Source organism: Apus apus, chromosome Z (genome assembly GCF_020740795.1).
Source record: "Apus apus isolate bApuApu2 chromosome Z, bApuApu2.pri.cur, whole genome shotgun sequence".
NCBI classification, from domain to species: Eukaryota; Metazoa; Chordata; class Aves; order Apodiformes; family Apodidae; genus Apus; species Apus apus.
In genome coordinates, this window is record NC_067312.1 from 45,873,351 (window position 1) to 45,891,857 (window position 18,507).

Sequence of the window (18,507 nt, forward strand, 5' to 3'; positions counted from 1 at the left end):
TAGCCCCCCGGTACCGGCTTGCGACATATACTAATTAATGTAAGAATCTCAACCCTATAATTTAATTTCACATATATTCCACATGCAGGAAGTTCCAATCATATGGATTTTATTTTATTTTTTCTTTAATTCCATTATCCAAATTACAAATTGACTAATGCAAGTATATTGTATTGCATAAATTATATTAAAAAAGCCCAATATTAGAAAAGTAAATTTGGTATGCTGCTTTAAAGTTCTTAATCATTTCAGTTAGTACCCAGCTAAACCAGGAGCAGAAGCAAATGTTATTCAAATTGGTTTTACAGTGATTATTCAAAAGTTTACCTGAGGAGTAAATGAAAGTTACTTTAGGATCTGTCATTATATTTTTATGGAAAACAAAAGTTAGACAATTAGTCTTGAGCAACAAATGTTGCATGGTAGTAGGATCTCCTCTAAGACATATCAGCTTCAAACCCCTAGGGTTCAGGAAGGGACGAGTTCCAACACTGAAACTGATATTTTCACACTGCTCTGGAAATACAATAACCAATAATTTGTAAATCAACAAAAAAACCCCAAACCAAACAAAAAACCCAAACGTAAACCAAAACAAAACCACACACACAAAACACCCTAAACCCAAAAAACCACAAAACCCAAAAAAAACACAAAAGAAAGCCCCAAACCACCTGATTAAGCACAGTTCTTTCAAACCAACAACAAATACATGTGCACTCTCAAAAAAACTGTGGAGTCTTATGTAGTCTAGCAGCATAAGTAAAGTTCTCAATTTTCAACCATTTACTTCCTGATACCAATAGTGGTCCATTCATTCTATACATGCCTGGCACCTAACTAAAAAAAAACAGATAGACATTTACTGTTTTCAGTAATATTCTGTGTGCTGTAAAGGAGAAAGTTCACTTTAAAAATTATTTTCCAATGCAAGACTTTCCCCTTGGACACAACTTGAGGAATAGTATAAAGGTGGATAAATCGATATCCGCTTGACTCCACTGCTCTTGTCATCTGTTTATCATAGACCTTTCAGCAGCTGTTTTACAGTCTTTTATTGACTAAAGGATATTAATATTGCTTGACAGCTGCTTGGTGTATGAAATAAACAGTCATCTCATTTTTTGCTTAACAGTTTTTTATTCATTTATGCTGAAGTATTTATCACAGAATCACAGAATTATTGAGTCTGGAAAAGACCTCTGAGGTCACCAAGTCCAGCCTATGATGTAACACCACCACATCAGCTAGACCATGGCACTAAGTGCCACAACAAGACTTTCCTTAAACACCTCCAGGGATGGTGATTACACCACTTCCCTGGGAAGTCCATCCCAATGTCTAATCACCCTTTCCATGAAAAAGTGCATCCTAATATCCAAACTAAACCTCCCCTGGAGCAGCTTCAGGCCATGCCCTCTTGTCCTGTCACTAGTTGCCTGGGAGAAGCACCTGACCCCCACTTGACTACAACCTCCCTTCAGATAGTTGAAGAGAGTGATAAGGTCCTCCCTGAGTCTCCTCCAGGCTAAACAACCCCAACTCCCTCAGCCTCTATTCATAAAACTTCCCCTCTAGTCCCTTCACCAGCCTCATTGCTCTCCTCTGGACTGGCTTCAGTGCCTCAATATCTTTCTTTAAGTCAGGGGACCAGAACTGCACACAGTACTCGAGGTGAGTCCTCACCAGTGCAGAGTACGGGGGAGAATCACATCCCTAGTACTGCTGGCTAAACTATTCCTGTTATAAGCCAGGATGCCATTGGCTTTCCAGGCCACCTGGGCACACTGCTGTATCATTGTCCTGGTTTGAGGCAGGATGAAGCCAATTTTCCTTTTACTGATTTTTTTTCCTTCAATAAGCTTTCTTTTAACTAGTCACAGAGCCTTCCGACTAAAGTGATAAGAGAGGAATGTTTTGATCCTAGGGGTTATGATACTGTTCTTTATAGGGGCACTGTATGTGTACAGTTACAGTATGAATCCTAATGGTACCACTCCTAAAGTAAATGGAACGGTCCATGTTGGTAATGCCAGTAGCAGGTTCAATTTTACCTCTCCATTTTCTTTCAAGCTGAATCTCCCAGCTCTTGATTTCAATAGCATTGTTGCAGTAGGGATGCTTCTGCTGAATGTTTATAATGTATTGTAGATACATAGGGTGAGATGTTGCTCCACTCACTGCCACTCCTTCACAGGCAATGCTGCTGCCACTGCTGCTGCCACCCGTGATACTGCCAACATCACTGCTGCTGACACGACCACTCATACTGCTTCAAAACCAGCTGGTTCTACAAGTGCTGCTACAAAAACAACAGCTTCTACAAAGATAAAGTCCACTCCCTTTCAAATCAAGCTGGTTCATCCTGTGACCAGGAGCAAGGCAAAGGCAAAATGCTCCTCCCTGAGACATCCAGAGTTTCTTAAAATAACAGAGGCTGAAACTGAGGTGACAGAGTTGATGGAGCAGATACCTCTCAAACAGATAAAAAATCAGACCACTCTCAAGCAGATAGAGCAGCAGGCCCTCCTCAATTAGATGACAACAATGACCTTATCCAGCCTTTCTCTATGAAAGAACTGCACCTCGTGAGAAAGGACTTCACCCACACTGATGGTGAGGGAATTCTTCCTTGGCTGCTCTGATACTTTGATAGTGGTGTTGAAACCTACAAGGTGGGTGAGAGAGAAGCCAAGCAGCTGAGATCCTTGGACAGAAATGCTGGTATTGATAGAGCACTTAGTAGTAAGATGGGAACTACCACCCTGTGGGACCGGCTTCTTTCGGCTGTCAGAGAGAGATACCCCCACAAGGGTGACATCGAATGGCACCAAAGCAGAACACCCACTCTTGAGAAATCCATCACATATTTGAGAGAAATAGCTGTGCGAGAGGTGATCTATGATAAAGATGGACTTGCAAACCCTTATGATGTTCTGTGTGACACATAAATGTCCAGAGGTTTGCACAGGCTGTACCAGAAGCACATGCCCGTGTACTCTCCTTCATGGGATGCTTTGAGGATTACACAAGACCAACTGTGAGTGAGTTGGCTTTCAAAGCACAACAGTATGGAAACATAATCTCTGATTCCCATCAGTTCCACACCTCAGCTGTTGAACAAATGACTGACAGAAAGAATAAGATGTCAAACAGATGGGGAGGTGAACCCCATCTGATGTCACCAGATCCCAATGGATGTGATTAACAAAATAACAGCTGTGGTCCCGCCATCTACTAAAAAGGACACTCAAACCTTTCTAGGGACTGTTGGTTTCTGGAGAATGCGTATTCCATGTTACAGTGAAATTGTGAAACCTCTCTATGACGTGACCCAAAAGAAGAGTGACTTTAAATGGGGTCCTGACCAACTGAAAGCTTTTGAGAAGATTAAAAAGGAGACTGTGTAGGCAATGGCCAGTGGACCAGTTCGAGTGGGGCCAGACATCAAGAATGTGCTCTGCACTGCAGCCAGACACAACAGTTCCAACTGGAGCCTCTGGCAGAAAGCACCAGGGGATCCATCAGTTGGGCTGCTCCTGCTCAGTCAGACCGTTTACATACTGCAGATGGGCATAAAGTCCCTGTGGTATGTGAGAGAAACCTGCTGGGTAAAAGTGTTTGGGTCTATCCTGCCTCAGGCAAAGGTAAACCTGCCTGGAGTGTTGCTTTTGCTCAGGGGTCTGGACATACCTGGTGTGTGATGATGGAGGATGGTGGAGTACTATGTGTACCTCAAGGTAATCTGACTCCAGGGAGAATCCTTAATTTGCCAGCTGGTAAAATGTAGAGCCTATATGTAATATATGGTATGCAATAAGGGGTGGAATGTCCTGGTTTGAGCCAGGATGAAGCCAATTTTCTTTTTACTGATTTTTTTTTTCCTTCAGTAAGCTTTTTTTTAACTAGCCTCAGAGCCTTCTGACTAAAGCTGATAAGAGAGGAATGTTTTCCTAACTGCTGGGTCTTCAAGGTCACAAGACACTATGGGGAGATCTATAACCCCACTGTAGAAGGCTGAATTAGACAGACAGCAAAATTGGCCAGAGATATTCCGTTCCATATATCTACATCAGCTCAGAGATCACAGAAGACAACTTCCTTCCTGCTTCTTCTTCCCTTCTCTTCCATATATGGCCAGCATCCAGGGAGGACTCTGTCCATCCATCACTGTTGACCCTTAGGCTCAAGCTCTTCTGACCCTCATCACTCCCCACTTTCTCCAGCAGCAGTCCAGGATTTTTCGGTACTGTTCACGGCTAAGGAGAGTGCTGTGGGAGTTGCTGGGGGTGAGGGGAGGCAAGAGGCTTTTGCACATACCTGAACATATTTGTATATTATTGAATATATTTTCTTATATAATTCATATTTAATTAATACTGTGTTTTCAATCCAGCCAAGTCTCTCTCTTTTTTTCTCTCTCTCCTTCCCTACCTGGGTGGGAGGGGGAGGGGATCGAGAGCATTGTTGTTGAACCTGAGTCAAATGGTGATACTCATGTTCAGCTGGTTGTCAACCAGTACTCCCAGGTCCCTCTCTGCTGGGCTGCTCTCCAGCCACTCTTCCCCAAGTCTGTAGCGTTTCCTGGGGTTATTGTGGCCAAAGTGCAGGACCTTGTACTTGGTTTTGTCAAATTTCATGCCATTGGCCTCAGCCCATCAACCCAGATCTGTCCAGGTCTCTCTGTAGCTCCTTCCTATCCTCCAGCAAATGGACACTCCCCCACAACTTGATGTCATCTCTGAATTTACTAAGGGTAGACTCAATCCCCTCCTACAGGTCATCAATAAAGATGTTGAATAGAACTCGGCCCAGTAGTGGTGGTTGAGGGAGACCACTAGTCACCAGATGCCAGCTGGATGCAGCACCATTCACCACCACTCTCTGGGCCCAGTCATCCAACCCAGTGAAGGGTGCACCTGTCCAAACCATTGGCTGCCAGCTCTTCCAGGGAAATATTGTGGGAAAATGTGTAAAAGCGCTTGCTGAAGTCAAGGTAAACCACATCCACAGCCTTCCCCTCATCCACTAGGTGGGCCACCGAGGCATAGAAGGAGATCAGTTTGGTTAGGCAGGACCTTCCTTTCCTAAACCCATGTTGACTGGGCCTGGTCCCCTTGTTTTGCACATGCCACTTGATGGTACTCAGGATGATCTGCTCATTAATCTTGCCAGGCACCGAAGTCAGGCTGACAGGCCTATAGTTTCCCCAATCCGCCTTCCAGCAGTTCTTGTGGACGGGCATCACACTGGCCAACCTGCAGTCATCTGGGATCTCCCTGATTAGTCAAGACCAGTGATAAATGACGGAGAGTGGCTAAGCCAGTTCTTCTGCCAGCTCCCTCAGCACCCTAGGATGAATCCCATCTGGATTCATAGACTTGTTAGGATCTAAGTGGCTCAACAGGCCACTAACTACTTCCTCCTGCATTACAGGAGGGGTATTCTGCTACCCATCCCTGTCTACTAACTCAGGAGCTCAGTTGTCCTGAGGATAGCCAGTCTTCTTGTTAAAGACTGAGGCAAAGAAGGTGTTTAATACCTCAGCTTTTTCATTGTCTTCCATTACTATGTTCGCTCCCTTATCTAATAAGGAATAGACATTTTTTCTGGCCATCCTTTTATTATTAATGTATTTATAAAAACACTTTTTATTGTCCTTAACAGAAATGGCCAGATCAAGTTCTAACTGAGCTTTTACATCTCTCATTCTCTTTCTACATGACCTTGCAATATCTTTAAATGCTTCCTGATACATCTGCCCATTTTTCCAAAGTTGATACGCTTTTTTTTTTTTCCCCTGAGTTCTTGCTCCCTGCTCAACCAGGCCAGTCTTCTTTCCCACCACCCTCATTTGTCAGTACATAGGGACAGCCTGCCCCTGTGCCTTCATAATTTTATTCTTAAAGTAAGGCCAGCCTTCCTGGGCCCCTTTGTTTTCAAGGCTGTTTCCCAAGGGACTCTCTGAACCAGCATCCTGAACAGACCAAAGTCAACCCTCCAGAAGGCCAAGGTAGAGGTTTTGCTGAGAACCCTCCTAATTTCAACACATATTGAAAATGCTATTGTATCATGATCACTCTGCCCAACACAACCTCCAACCTTTACTTTCCCCACAAGGTCTTCCATGTTAACAAGCAGCAGGTCCAATAGGGTGCTTTCCCCTATTGGCTCCCTTACCAGCTGTGTTATGAAGTTGTCTTACACACACTCCAGGAACCTCCAGGCCTGTTCCCTCTCTGCTGTGTTATATTTCCAGCAGACATCTGGGAAGTCGAAATCCCCCACGAGAACAAGGGTGAGTGATTGTGAGACCTCCACCAGCTGCTTATAGAATATTTCATCAGCCTCTGCATCCTGGCTGGGGGGGTCTATAACAAATTCCCACCAACATGTCTACTTTATTAGCCTTCTTGATTCTTACCCATAGCCACTCAACACTGTCATTCACATTGTTAAGTTCTGGGCATTTAAATCTGTCCTTAAGATAGAGTGCCACACCATCACAATTCTTTCCTTGCATACCCATTCTGAAAAGATGGTAGCCATAAATCACAGCACTCCAGTTGTGCAAGTCTTCCCACCACATTTTTATGATGGCAACTATGTAATTGTTTTCTTACTGTACAATGGCGTCCAGCTATCCCTGTTTGCTTCCCATGCTGTGTGCATTGCTGGAGATGCACTTCAGCTGAGCTAATTGTCCTGCCATTTTTGAGGGGGAATAAGCACTGAGTCCCACCTGACCATGCTCAGACACTTCTTCAGTTACCAACCTATCACTGCCCCTCATGTCTTTTCTACTACATGGATCACCATACCCCACCTCCACTGGGTCAACAGATTGCAAGAACTTGCTAGCACTGTTACCCACAAGCACTGGCATGCAGCTCCCAGGCTCCACTCTAGTAACCCTGATTTCATCCCCATTCCCCTTCAAATCTAGTTTAAAGCCCTTTTGATGAGCCCTGCTAAATGTTGTCCCAGGATCCTTCTCCCCCTTCAGGTTAGCCTTTCCCCACCTGTTGCCAGCATGCCTGGTGTCCTGTAGATCAATCCATGATCAAAGAAACCAAAGTCCTGCCAGATGCAGCAGTCTCAGAGCCAGGAGTCTGTTCCTGTTTATCCCCTCATCAATCCCTGCAACTGGTGAGATAGAGGAGAACACTACTTGTGCTCCTGATCCCTTAACCAGCTGTCCCAGGGCCTTGAAGTCTTTCTTCATTGCCCCTAGATTTCTGGTAGCTACCTCATCACTGCCTACTTGAAACATCAGTAATGGGTAGTAATCAGAGGACTGAACTAGGGTATGGAGTTTCATCCATGTATCCTTAATCCTGGCCCCAGGGAGGCAGCTGAATTCCCTAAGTGTGTCTGGCTTGCATATAGGGCCTTCCTCTCCCTTTAGAGGTGAGTCACTTATGACAAAGACCCACCTTTTTTTCTTAACTGAGGTGGTTTTGATGAGAGGCACAGTCTGACTTGGCATCTCCAAGTTTGGTGAACCATCATCCTCATCACCATTTGGTTCCTCTTGTAGAACATCATATCTGTTTTGCAAGGTCACCTTGGGAGGTGGAATAGTTACCCTAGGGACACACCACATCTTTTGCACTGTGCAGGAACTTGTTGCCATTGCTCGCTATCCTGTAGGCCACCATGCTTGGCCAGGTGGACAGGGGACAGGGAGTGCTCTGCATGATGAACCCCTCCTGACTGTTAGTCCTGTTTCAGGGAGGCTAAGTCATGACACCAATGGTCTATGTCCCTCTCACACTCTCTGATATTCCTTAGCCTGTCTACTTCTTCCTTTGGCTGTGCAGCGATGCCAAGTAAATAATTTATCTGCTTGCACTCACACAACTAGTCTCTCTGCCATTTTCCGGAATGAACGACAGGCTCAGGAGCTCCCTGCAGCCAGAGACCTGGACCCTCAGATGTCTGTGAGGGACCTCCATCTGGGTTGCCACAGTCCTCCTGGCAACAGCTTTTGTGTGAGTGGAAACCATACTTAACCCTCCTTTCTTCACTGACTGGTTTTACCGATTCCTCCCCTCACACTCACCCTCTCACACAACCCTCTCCACTGCTTTCCAGTAGCTAGCCACTGTCCCTCTCCACACTCCTTGTGGTCTGAGGCAAGCCTCCAGGTATGACTGCATTTCAATTTACGGAAGATCCACCATGTATTTAGAAGGTGGTCAGCTTCCAGTGTACTTTTAGTAGGAGAATATTGGAGAACAAAGGCAGCTAGTAGAAGTTAATGACACAGCTATACACACAACACTTACACCTTTAGTAACCTGCAAATCAATCATCTTTCAAAGATTACTTTTTCTGTGACTAAAAAATCCTTCAGGTGAGTAGTAAGACCTATTAACAAACAACTTGAATAAGAATCAGCTTCTTACATTTCTTTGTAACGTTATTTGTGGATGCCTTTACTCTTTAAAATTCCTCCTTCCATTCTATGTTGCTGAAAAAAATGTTATGTATAAGCAATACATAAGGCAAAGAAGAGGAGCTATTTAAAAAAAAAAAAGATTGTGTATAAGAGGTTCTGCAGTTGAACAGCTGGTCAATGTATACCTGCATACAATAAACAATGTTTAAAAATAAAATTCAACTACTAAAAGAGTAACTAGAAAGCTTGATTATAGCTCACACTACCTTCTTCTTTTCCACCACATGTCTCCCTGAGCTCTATGGAACACTGTCAGTTTTTAAAATCTGGATGCATAAAAAAAAAAGCTTATTCTCTTCTCCTGCATCTTGTTTTGTTATGGAGCACAGTAGATTTAATTCAGTTCACTACTTCTTTCTCCTGTACAATTTTCTCTTAAAGGGTTTTGAGTTTAGTTGTGGAGGGTTTCTATATTTGTGCTTCTATATCTGTCCCTTCTGTACAGGTGTTTTTTTTGTTACTTTTCAAAGGATTCTTTAGCTACATTTCAAGTCTCAGAATCTGCAGATCAATGGAAAAAAACCAACAACCCAACACCAAAGAAACCAGCCCTTGAAAAACCATTCCATTGTAATTATCTAATGGGAGAAAAAAAAACCCTAACAAACCATACCTTTCACATTTATTTTAAAATGTTTAATTTAAAAATAATGGCACTAATTCAGAAAACTGCACTACAATTAGTGCTTCAAAAGGATTATTTTGTTTGCTTGTAACTGAAAACTTCATTATGCTTTTAGAATGTCTGTGGGTTGATCTTGGCTGCTTGCCAGGTGCCCACCACTCTGTTCTGTCACTACTCTCCTCAACGGGACAGAGGGAGGGAAAATAAGAGGAAAAAGAACTCATGGGTCAAGATAAAGGCAGTTCAATAAATAAATAAAAGTAAAGGCCACACAGAAAAGCAAAGGAAAACAAAAGACTTATTCTTCACTATCCATCAGCAGGTGATTGGCCAGCCACTTCCCACAAAGTAGGTCATCAGTATGCATAGCAGTTGCTCTGGAATACAAGTATCATAATAACAAATGTCTCCCAGCACCTTTAACTCCTTTCTTTTAGCTTCTATTGTTGAGCAGATGCTGTAAGGTGTGTAATATCATAGAATCACAGAATGTCAGGTTGGAAGAGACTTCAAGGATCATCTGGTCCAACCTTTCGAGGTAATACTATAGTTGATATGAGATGGTTCATCACTGTGTCAAATTGAGACTTAAAACCGTCCAATGTGGGGGAATCTGCCACTTCCCTTGGGAGACTATTCTAATATTTGACTGTCCTCATGGTGAAAAATTCACCTCTGTGTTCAACTGGAATCTCCCCAGGAGCAACTTGTGCCCATTACTCCTTGTCTTTTCCATGTGACTCTTGTAAATAGGGAATGTCCATTTATTTTTAGCCACCCCTTAAGTACTGGAACATGGTAATGAAATCTTCCCTAAGCCTTCTTTCCTCAAGGCTGAACAAACCCAGTTTTCTCAGCTTATCCTCATATGGCAGGTCCTCCAGTCTTTTGATCATCCTTTTGGCCCTTCTCTGGACTCTCTCCACCATGTCTGCATCTTTTTTTGTAGAGCAGGGACCAGAACTGAACACAGTACTCCAGGTGTGGTCTGATAAGCGCTGAGTAGATTGGGACGATTACTTCTTTATCTCTGCTGGTGATGCCCTTGTTGATGCAGCCCAGCATCCTCTTGGCTTTTTTTGATGCTGCAGCATACTGTTCACTCATGTTGAGCCTGTTATCCACCAAGACCCCTAGATCCCTTCCCAGAGGGCTGTGCTCCAGCCAGGTGGATCCCAATTTGAACTACACTTCATTGTTATCTGTTCCCAGGTGCAAGACCTTACACTTCTCCCCACTGAACTTCACAAGGTTCCTGCTAGCCCACTCCTCCAGCCTGCCCAGGTCAACCTGGAGGGTGTCTCTGTTTTCTGGATTGTTAACCTCAGCTCATGTTGGTGTTGTCAGCAAACATCATCAGGGTGCTCTTGATCCCAACATCCAGGTCACTTATGAATATGTTAAACAGGATTGGGCTCAATAGCAATTCCTGGGGGACCCCACTTGTGACAGGTTGCCAGTTTGAGGAGGAACTATTTACTATCACCCTCTGGGTATGGTCTGTCAGCCAGTTCCCCACCCACCACCCAGACCACTTGTCAAAGCTGTAATGAGTCAGCTTCTCCAAGAGAAGGCTGTGGGGAGGCTGTTTTGACCACATCAAAAGCCTTGGAGAAGTCCAGTTAGATTATGCGCAGGGCTCCTGTAATTGTTGACACACCAACACTTCCTTCACTGACAGCAGGTTAGTGTCCCCATCAACCTGGACTTTTGTTGCTATGGTCCTGGAACCCAATATACCTTTGGTCAATTGGAGTCAGTGTCCTGACTGTGTTCCCTCCCAAGCTCTTGCCCACTTCCAGCCTGCTGGCCTTTGGGGGTGAAGGAGTGTCGCAAGCCAGTTTCCCACAAGGAGAAATTCTGGCGAGACAGCCTTAATGTTATGTGAACACTGCTCAATTACCAACACCTTTCTAGCTATCAATAAAGGGACAGCACTATGAGGGCTGATATAGAGGAAATTAACCCCATCTCAGCCAGACTAAATACACCAATGAAGTGTAACTTAGACTAGCAACAGAGAATTCTTTGTCCCCCTTGTCTTTTTATCCCACAATAACTCTCATTATATGTTTGTACTTGCAATGAGAACTTCAGTGTGAATTATGGGGGTGGTTCTGTAGATTTTTATAAAATAAATATTTAAATTATTACATTTTTCATTTGAAGTTCTGCAATATTTCATATCAATAATAAATCTTCTATCTTAAATTATATTTTTTCATTATTTTTGCTCCTCATGCATAAAAAATGTGAAATATCCTAAACCACAAGGAAGACACAGTAGCTTCCTCTCCCTTCTGAGATTTAGCAATATAAACTACAAGTTATATCTTCTTTATGTATTTTTTTTTTAAATTAAAATCCTTGGGAAATATTCTAAATACCTTTGAGGATCTGAATTCTTAACAGTAATTCTTAACAGTAACTCTCAAAGTATGATACAATACATATGGAGACTCCATATTTAAAGAATAAACTGAATTACATAAACTAAGTCAAACTTTATTAAAAAAATGCTTAAAAATTATATGAATATTACTGTTCTGTAAAGAAATGTGTAAAAATTCTTCAACTTTCACCTCAAAAGATACATGAAATTTCATTAGTGTTATTCCTAGTGTCAATACCCCACTGAGTGAACATAACACAAATCAAATACCTAGGTTTTACATGTCACATTAGAACTCTATAAATGCAAAACATACAAAAAATTACGAGTGACCTAAATGAGAAAGAAACTTGGTCACATAGTTGTAACACTAATTAAACAGATAGAAGAAAAATACCTTTAGGCACTGCTTGAACATAAGTCTTGTATCTTTTTTTTCTAACATCCAGTATAATTATGCCAGTTCATGTCACCTGCTTGTCAGATTTTGCACACTAATTTGATGTGTATCTGTAAAAATATTTCTAAGAAGAAATGAGTACACAAACAGAAAAAGGACAATCCATTATTTTAAAGTGTTCTTTTTCATGGAGTATTCCTGTGGTATTGCAACTCTGTCTTGAAAATTCCACTTTGATGTAACACTAAAAATTAAAACTTGTCTCAGTTTAAGTTTACTAAACCTTTCACCATCCAGACTGCAGAATATATGACAATGCAAGACCTTCTATATTTTCTAAACACATTTATCTCTTTAACTTTCCCTTGCTCTTATACTTAGAGCCTCAGCTGTATTCTGTTGTGTTGTATTTTTAGTTTTAAGAAGCTCGTCTTTATGGAGTTGGAGGATTCTATCCATGTAGATTATAAAGTTCTTTGTGCTCATATATGTTTAGGTAACTATTGCTTTTTGTTTTATGTATTACGGAAAGCAATGCAGAAATGTAACCTATTTACATAAACCTAGCTATTTGACCTTTGAGCTGTGATAATTTTATTTTTCTTTTTCCTTCTGAATGGATCACAGGAGCTGTGCATTTAAAACAATTGTCTTAATTATTACACAAATAGAAATCTAAAGCTAACTTCACTTCTCAGAGTCGTAATTGTGGAATAAATCTCCGATTAATGAGCTCTAATCTGTTGTATTTTAGAATGTATTTTTCACAAGATTTTAAATCATGGCTATATTTTGTTGAGTTTGTAAGCTATTATTCCCTTCTGTAAGCTTTTATGTATTGCACAGTAATGCATTATCCACTTAAGATACCTCATGTCACATGCCAAACCTGCACTGATATATAGAAAAGGAAACAAAAAAAAAAGTCTATAAAATCCAAGCTCTCTATAGAGGGCTGTCATCTCTATACCTACTTGAGGTACTATTGGTGTTTCTTAAACAGTGGTGTAAATTTTAAACACAATAAAAATGGGCACCTTACTAATAGAGCATAAGTTGCTGAAAATGAGTTAGCTAGTTTCCATCCTTTGTCTATGTCAAACTAGAGGTGATTTATTAAAATAAACTCAGAGGGTTAAATGAACATGAGATATAAAGCTAGGTGACATCTGGGTCCAGAATACAACACAACTCACCCTTCATATTCTCTTTCTTAAATTTATTTAGTACACATTCTGCACAAGGCATTTTTAAAAAATCTCTTGGACTACATTAGAGGAAAAGGAGGGGAGGGGAAGGGAGGGGAGGGGAAGGGATGGGAGGGGAGGGGAGAGGAGAGGAGAGGAGAAGTTTTTAAATTGCATTCGGATGGAGCTTCAGTGAATGCCATAATCTAGAAGGATGCAGTCAGAGACTGCTGCATCACGTAGACACTCAAAAGTCTAGATGACACCCTTCTGACCCTCGTAACTCTCTGTGATTATACAAAGGTGTGGGTAGAAGCCTCTTGCCTCCCCTCACCCCCAGCAACTCCCACAGCACTTCCCTCAGATGAGACAATTTCGAGGAATCCCGAAGCTGCTCCTGGAGAAAGGCAGAGAGTTACAAGGGTCAGAAGGGCTTGAGGTCGATGGGTCGACGATGATGGGCAGATGGTGTTTTCCCAGATGCCGGCCACGAACAAAAGAAAGAGAGAGAGAGAGAAGAAGGAAGGGAGACAGAGAGGCAAAGCGAAGCGGCGAGAGAGCGAAGCAGGAAGGAAGGAAGTTTTCTTCTGTCATCTCTGACCTTCCCCCGAGCCTACGTAGATATATGGGATGGAATATAACTGGCCAGTTTTGCTGTTCGTCTAACCCAGCCTCCCACGGGGGGTCACAAATCCCCCACAGTGTCTGAGCCCGCAGAGCAAAGGCACGACCTTGAGGGCCCAGCAATTATAAAAACATTCCAGTGTCTTATCAACCTAGCAGAACACGCAGTTGATACTTGAAGAAAGCTCACTGAAATGGAAAAAAGGAATCAGCAAAAGAAAAACTGGCTTTATCCTGGCTCAAACCAGGACACCTAGATGTGGGGATTGAGTGCTTCCTCAGTAGGATTGCAGATGACACTAAGCTGGATGGAAGTGTAGATTTGCTTGAGGGTAGGAAGGCTCTGCAGAGAGACCTGGACAGACGGGATAGATGGGCCAAGACAAATTGTATGAGGTTTAACAAGGTCCTGCACTTTGGTCACAACAACCCTGAGCAAAGCTACAGGCTTGGGGAGGAGTGGTTGGAAAGCTCCATGGTGGAGAAGGACCTGGGGGTGCTGGTTGACAGCCGGCTTAACATGAGTCAGCAGTGTGCCCAGGTGGCCAAGAATGCCAATGGCATCCTGACCTGCATCAGGAATAGTGTGGCCGGCCAGAGTAGAGAGGTGATTATGCCCCTGTACTTGATAGTGGTGAGGCCACAGCTCGAGTACTATGAGCAGTTCTGGGCCACTCATAACAAGACAGATGTTGAGTTGCTGGAACATGTCCAGAAAGGTCTGATGGAAGGTCTGGAGAACAAGTCCTGTCAGGAGAGGCTGAGGGGACTGGGATTGTTTATTTTGAAGAAAGGAACACTGAGGGGAGACCTCATTGCTCTCTACAACTGCCTGAAAGGAGATTGCAGGGAGGTGGGAGCTGGCCTCTTCTCTGAAGTGAATAATGACAGGATGAGAGGAGAAGGCCTAAAGCTGTGCCAGGGGAGTTTTAGGCTAGATATTAGAAAGAATTTTTTTACTTAAAGAATGGTTAGACAGTGGAACAGGTTGCCCAGAGAAGTGGTGGAGTCCCTATCCCTGGCATGTTAAAGGAAACATAGATATAGCACTTAGCAACATGATTTAAGTACTGAATGGGTATATTTAGGTTATGATTGGTGGGTTTACGTAATGGTTGGACTTGATTATTTTCAAGGTCTTTTCCAAACATGATGATTCTATGATTCTGTGATTCTGTCCCAAGTGCAGAATCTGGCACTTGCCATTGTTAAACTTCATGTGGTTGATGACAGCCTATCTGTCACTGTCCAAACCCAGTTTTGAGTCGAAACTGCCTTATCTCAGGGCGCAATCACCCTGTTTGTTTATCAGGATTTTCTGACACCAAATTATATATTCAGGATAGCCTTTTAATTATTTTGGAGGGTCCATTCCTGGCAGGGAACCAGCTTGCTTCCTCTGGATGTATAACCCATTCATAAGTACCTCTTGAAATGACACACACACACATATACACAGGCAAGTTTCAACTTTTACTAAAATATCAAAAAGAACAGTGGAGAGCAGAAAGAGATGTCGTAAATACACCAGGGAATGTGTATGCATTAAACCAATAACAGAGATGTTGGTTACGAGCCCGAGGCTTTCCCTTGCGGGTCGACAGAAGTGAGTGCAAGTGAGAGGCAAATTACACACCCGGGGCGAGAGTGCATTAGAGATGAAAGCTTTGAATAGCAATGTTATGTTCACATCCTCCTGGAGCCAGGTGAGGCAAGTCATGGCAGCAGTGGCACAAATGGAGTAAGTGCAGCACCAGCAGCAGAGACAGCAGGGGTGACAAGGCTGTAGCAGGCTGTTTTCCTCATCCGTGCCTCTGGCTGGTAGCTGAGCTACTGTTTGCCTGGGCACACAGTGACCACTGTGTTTGGAGTTTGGGCACGGCACGGGTTGCAGGGCCACTCTCACCTATCGCCCTTAAGAACTTTTTTCCTTTTCTTCTTTCTCAATGATCTCAGGAGCACTGGAGAGGCAAGGGGTCTGACGAGCTGTTTTCTTCACTGTACCCACATGTGGTGGCAAAGTCATGGCTTGTGGTGATCTCAGTGAAGGCTGCTTTCAGCTCGGCTCCTTTTATTTGGTTTTCCTTCTCCTTTCTCTTTTGTCTTCTTTTCTTTTCTCTTCTGTCTTCTTTCAGACCACAGCTGGAATACTGTGTACAGTTCTGGTGCCCTCAGCACAAGAAAAATATGGACCTATTGGAAAGGGTCCAGAGAAGGCCAACAAGATGATCTAATGCTGGAGCACCTCTCTTATGAAGACAGGCTAAGAAAATTGGGTTTGTTCAGCCTAGACAAGAGAAGGCTTCAAGGGGACCTTGTAGCGGCCTTCCAGTACTTGAAAAGGGCCTACAGGAAAGTTGGGGAGGGGCTTTTCATCAGAGAAGAGAGTGATAGGACAAGAGATAATGGTTTAAATGGAGAGAGGGGAGATTTAGGTTAGATATTACGAAGAAATTCTTTACTATAAGAGTGGTGAGGAACTGAAATGGTTTGTCCAGGATGGTTGTTGATGCCCCATCCCTGGAAGTTTTAAGGCCAGGCTGGACAAGGTTTTGTGCAACCTGGTCTAGTGGTAGGGTTTCCTGTTCATGGCAGGGCAGTTGGAACTTGATGATCTTTAAGGTCCCTTCCAACCATAATGATTCTATGATTCTTTTCTTCTCCCTCCTTTGCACCAGCAGCAGCAGACAATGAACATGGTAACGACACACAACAATTGTCATTATGGGCCTCACATTCATTGCTTTATAAGTCTTAGGTCACCGCTCCCAGTGGCCACACGCAGCCCATGATAAAGTCCCAGCCGCAGCCCCTACCCTGCAGTATTGCCACCATTTTTTCCTTTATTTTTATTTTATTTTTTCTGTTACATCTCTCTATTGCAGTCAATTTTTCCTGAGAGACATACTTTTTTGAAGGCCAGTTCTCCACACTTCACCTCGTGGCTCTCACCAAATTGATACCTAATAACTTTTTGGGGTTCTTCTCTCTGGAAGTTGCTTACAAAAATTGCAATTATGTATTTAATAACACTAAACTACATTAAGAAGTTCAAACACATATCCATGAAAAAGAGCCATTGCACTTTCAATATTTTGCATAAACATTAAACAGTGCATTAAAGAACTTTCATCTTATAAGGTATCTTAAACATCTATTCTGTTTTTATCCTCTTTTCCAAAGTTCTCTTCACTGCCCTGTTGGACATTAGATTACATATGGACATAATAAAAGGTGAAATATAAGTTAATAAAATAATTCCAACACTTAAATAAAACCAGTCCCCAACTCCCCCTAGTAAAGGAAAACAAAACCAAAAACCCAATCAAAAACTAAAACCAGTTAGTCCAGTTGACCCCTTCCCAAGTCTGGACAGGAACATAAGCAGCTTCTTTAACTTGTTTTGCTAAGCCTTTTATATAATTTGATTAGATTCCTATATAACATGTTCCCTTCCAGAGTTTGGGGAGGAGTCAATAAGTTAAATATCCACACTTGCTGACCTGTACATATCCATCAGTTACTGAAATTAAAAAATGTTGCCGATATTTTGTTGGAAATTAATAAAGTCGTTCTTATCCCATGGGTCATATTGGTTTATGAACTCATAGTAGCATCAAGTCTGGTGTTGTCACTGGGATACATTGTGCCATTATCAACACTCTGGAAACTCTAATCATTGGTGCTACTGTGATGTTACTATTCTGTGTTCAGGAATGACCCGTTCCCAATACACAGTATCACTAGATCACTCTCTAGAGGGTGGTCAGTTGTCTTTTGAGTGGTCTGTGATAAACACCGTTTCTCAGAGTTCCAGAGTGTTAATGATGTAACTACATTATGTATATATTGTTTACAATATATTAAAAACTAATTCAACCCAAGGAATTAAAAAGTAGTAGCTATACACATTCACTGCATTACATAACCCAACAGATCCTTTTCCAAGGTGCAGATGAGGAAAGGGTTGAACTCCAGAGTGGCTTTCTGCAGTTAAACAGGTGATTCTCTAAATTTAGGCAGGTCTGTATCATTAGTCATTATGTTAATTAAGACAAATTATCCAGTTAGTGCTAATTTTGTATTGTTTTCCTTCTTTGTTAAGTGCTCTCCATGTATTTTGATTGATAGGCATGTTTAATATTAAGTTCATTTTACCCATATTGGGTAGATTAACTAAAACATTTTGTCGTGGGTTAAATGTGATTTTCTTCTTGTTATATAGAAATTTCTGAATCTTTCACCCCATGCTTGTTAGCAACTAGTTTCGATGGTGGATTAGAATAGAATGATTTTAGGTGGGAGTACCCTTTAATTCCCCAAAGATTGTTTACTATCGTTAATGCTTTATTCAACCTTTCATCCCGTCGGGAATGTTGGGGTTTTAAAATGCTCTTAATTAACCCGTGTTAATTAATGAGTGCAGTAAAGTGAGATCCGTTGTCAGATTGAATACTTTGTGGCTTAGGTAGTATACCAAAAACTTTTTCCAAAATATTTACAGTGTTGTTCCCGGTAGCTTTTGAACATCATTCTGCAGATGTTCAACCTGAGACAACCCCCATAGCTACAATTATGTAGCATTTTCCTTTTGACTTTCTAAAGGGACCGATATACTCCATTTGCCAAGTCTCCCACAACTTTTTATAATCCCTTATATGCAAATTCTCTTTAGTGAGGGAGTGTTCATCTAGTCTAATTTCACACTGTTTGCAAGCTGATACAGTAGTTTTGCACATCTCTCTGGTGAAAGAAATTATTCATGATCGTAAAGAAAAGGGCATCACTGTCAGCACTCATTCACCCTACAATTCC